Here is a 4,283-nt window from a genome sequence, read left to right as displayed (position 1 = left end):
ACCCTTGAAAGCACTTAAGTGATACTAATCTTTTATTTGTTTGCATTAGGAAAAAGAAGAAAGCTGATATAAGAAGTCTTCCTGAATTGTCACAAAAAAGCAGAACCACTTAAAATTACATGCATACAACTATCCTAATATGTCCTTGGCCTTTTCCTTCTAAAGTACACCTAATTCACACAAATTTAAAAAAAAATTATTATTTTGAGAGAGAGAGAGAGAGAGAGAGAGAGAGAATGGTGGATGGGAAGGGGCAGAGAGAGAGAAAAAGAGAGAATCCCAAGCAGGCTCCCCATTGTCAGCACATAGTCCCACTCAGGGTTTCATCCCATGAACCATGAGATCATGACCTGAGCCAAAATCAAGAGTTGGACACTTAACTGACCAAGCTATCCAGCCACCCCACAACAATTTTTTAAATTACCTGCACATTATGTGTCAAATACATGCATTGGGATAGTTTCATCCCATATGCTTTTAAATGTTGACTTGTCTTTCAATATAGTTTTTTTTTTTTTTTTATTTTGGAATAGTTTTAGATTTTCAGAAAAATTGCAAAGATAGCATGGAGACTCCCATAAACCATTCACCTAGTTTCTCCTATCATTAACATCTTGCATAACCAGGGCATATTTGTCAAAACTAAGAAGCCAATGCTGGTGATTTACTATTAATTTGAATTGCGGGATTTCACTGGTTTTTCCACCAATGCCTTTTTCTCTAGGACTCAACTCAGATAAAATACCATATAGTACTTTGTCATCATATTTCCTTTAGTCTTCTCTGGTCTTGTGACAGTTTCTCAGTCTTTTCTTGTTTTTCATGACTTTGATGATTTTAAGGTGTATTGGTTAGGTATTTTATAGAATATCCTGAATTTGGGTTTGTCTGATGTCTTTCTCATGACTGAAGTGAGGTCATGAATTTTGGGGAAGAATACCACATGAAGAAATGTTATTCTCATCATATCATATCAGGGCACACATGCTATTAACATGATTTATCACCAATGATTTTAACACTGATCATCTGGTCAAGGTAATGTTTGTCACGTTTTTCCACGGTAAAGTTATTTTTCCTTTTCCCTATTCTAGTCTTTGGAAGGAAGTGACTAAGTCCACCCCACATTCAAAGGATAGGGGAATTAAACTCCACTTTCTAGAGGGGAGGGAGGGTATCTATATAAATTATGAAAAATTCTTCTTTAAGGGAGATTTGTCTCTTTTCCTCCATTTGTTTACATCCATATAGCTCATAGATATTTACTTTATACTTTAGATTACAATCCAATAGTACATTAATTATTTTCATTATTCAAATTGTTCTAGCTTTGATCATTGTGATCTTTCAGGTTGGCTCCTTTGTTCCTTTAACATCTACCATCCCTCCCCTCCCCCTTTTAGTACTTCCTTACTTCCTGGTGCCGCAAAATGTCATGGGTTCACCTTGTGTTTACCTGCCCCATCCATGCAATCAATTGACTTTGATTTTTAACCTTATAAAAACAATGAGTAAATGTATTTGACTTCCTGTATATAATACCTTGTGCAATATCATGAATGCTTTTGCTGATACTGATGCTACAGGCCAACAACAAAACAGCATTTTACTGGATGCATTACACTGGACAAAATGTATTGAATGCTCATATCTGGCCTGAAGACATTGTTAGGAAAGTGATAAAAGAGACACTTTAGGTTGGATTGCACACTTTCCTTTTCACTTCCTGCCATTATGTAGAAATAGTTTGGAGAGAACACTGTGGGGAAGGGCGGTGGTTTCACTACTTACCACACACAAAATCAGGCATGACCTTAGTGTTTGTTTTATTCAGCAAACTAAGTTTCCATGGTAAACAACACTGGCCCCAGACTCCAAACAGCTGGGAACTATCTTCAGCAAAAAAAAAAAAAAAAAAAAAAAAAAAAAAAAAGTGTAATTTATTGCTTTTTTCTTTCTCTTCCCCTCATCTCCCATTAGTATTAAAAGCTCTGGTACTTCCATTATTTCAGCCAACAAATAAGTGGAATCATCCTCTTACACCCATCTTCTCGATGTCCTTATCTTTCTCACCATTGTCTATCCAAAACAAGTAGAGACTACTTTTAGCTTCTTTCTACCTTCTGGTACAGCTGGAAATTAAGTCAGTAACTAACTGCCTCCTTTGTCCTTTAACACTGGGAAGATGTACTGCCAAACAGGTAGTGACTGTGCAGTACAGGTTTGAGGGGTCAGCATCTATTTAAAAAGTACCTTCCTGGCCCCAGTCACGGAGCCACTGCTGAGAACTCAGCACCCCCTTTACCCATCCACCCCCCCAGTCCCCTAGCTTCCCAAATCACCATGCCCCCACCAGCCTTCTCTAGCTGCTGCCTTCCACAGGCCCTTTCCACCAAGGAAAAGGAATCATATCATATGTCTGCCATCCAGAACCTCCACTCTTTGGACTCTTTTGCTTATGCAAATAAGGTGATGATCTGCTTCTGTTGGCACTGAGGATAATATCCATGTAAGAATTCAACAGAAATGGCAGGAAGATCCTTATTATTCTCCAAGGAATCACTGATGATTATGATAAAAAGAAACTGGTGAAGGCATTTAAGAAATTTGTCTGCAATGGTACTGTAATTGAGCATTCAGAATATGGAGAAGTAATTCCCTTACAGGGTGACCAGTGCCAGAGCATATATCAGTTCCTCGTAGAGATTGGACTGGCTAAGGATGATCAGCTGAAGGTTCATAGGTTTTGAGTGCTTTTGGCTCACTGAAGCTTAAAGGAGATTTCCTTGCAATGAATAGAATTTCCCTTCTGTTCCTTGTCACAAGTTTTTTTGTTTTTGTTTTTGTTTTTTCTCCCACAAGTTTAAAAACCTCACAGCTTGTATAATGTAAGTATAATGTAACCATTATATTATGTAACCATTATATAACCATTAACATATATAACCCAATATAACCATTTTGGGGTCTGCTTTTAACTTGGACTAGTGTAACTCCTTTGAGCAATAAACTGAAAAGAGCCATGCAAAATAACAAACAAACAAATAAATAGTACCTTCCTATAATGGTTTTATATGAGGAAAATAAGGAGTTTTTGCCTCCAACAGGTATTAGGAAAAACAAGCAAATGAACAAGTGAGATAAAAATACCTCTGCACAACAAAGGAAACCATCAACAGAATGAAAGGCAAGAATGGTAGAATATATTGCAAGTCATATACCTAATAAGGGGTCAGTATGCAAAATTTATAAAGCACTTGTACAACTCAATAGCAAAAAACAATTCAATAAAAAATGTTCAGAGGAACTGAATGGACATTTTTCCAAAGAACACATGCAAATGACCAAGAGGTATATAAAAAGGTGCTCAACATCACTAAGCATCAAGGAGATATAAATCAAAACCAAAATGAGATATCACCTCACACCTGTTAGAATGACTATCATCAAAAAAACAAGGGATAACAAATGTTGATGAGAAAATGGAGTAAAGGGAACACTTGTATGCTGTTGGTGGGAATGTAAATTGGTGCAGCCACTATGAAAAACAGTATGGAGTTTCCTCAAAAAATTAAAAATAGATATACCATATGATCCAGCAATTCTACTTCTGGATATATATCTGAGGGCAATGAAATTACTACCTTGAAGAGATAGCTACATCCCTGTGTTTATTGCAGTGTTATTTACAGTAGCCAGGACATGAAAACAACTACATATATATATATATATATATATATATATATATATATATATATATATAATGTGTGTGGGAAAACACACAAAAATATTATTAAATATTATATTTATTTTTATAATATGTATATTTATAATAAGAAAATATTATTCATTCATAAAAATGAAGGGAATCCTGCTATTTATGACAACATGGAGTGATCTTGAGAGCATCATGCTAAGTGAAATAAGTCAGAGAGAGAAAGATGAATACTATATATGTGGAATCTAAAAATATGAATTCATAGAAAAAGAGAACAGATTGGTGGTTGCCAGGGGTGGAGGTAATCAAAAAGTACAAATTTCTAGTTATAAAATAAAGAAATTTGGGGATATAATGTCCAGCATGACAACTACAGTGAACAGTACTGTATTGTATATTTGAAAGTTGCTAAGAGAGTAGACCTTAACATTTCTCATCACAAGAAAAACAAATTGTAACTATGTGAGGTGATGAATTTTAACTAAACATATTTTGGTAATCATTTCAGAATATATCTGTATGTCCAATCATTATGTTGTCCACCTTAAACTCATACAATGTTATT

At 35.3% G+C, this 4,283-nt stretch overlaps 1 pseudogene; it reads left to right on the top strand.

Moving 5' to 3' along the window:
• Window positions 1-2,415: 2,415 nt before the first annotated feature.
• LOC122217073 lies at window positions 2,416-2,750 on the top strand (annotated as a pseudogene).
• The last annotated feature ends 1,533 nt before the right edge of the window (window positions 2,751-4,283 follow it).

This window comes from Panthera leo, chromosome B1 (assembly GCF_018350215.1).
Source record: "Panthera leo isolate Ple1 chromosome B1, P.leo_Ple1_pat1.1, whole genome shotgun sequence".
In the NCBI taxonomy this organism is placed as follows: Eukaryota; Metazoa; Chordata; class Mammalia; order Carnivora; family Felidae; genus Panthera; species Panthera leo.
Note: the sequence above shows the minus strand (reverse complement) of the source record. Positions and strands in the feature narration are given on the sequence as shown.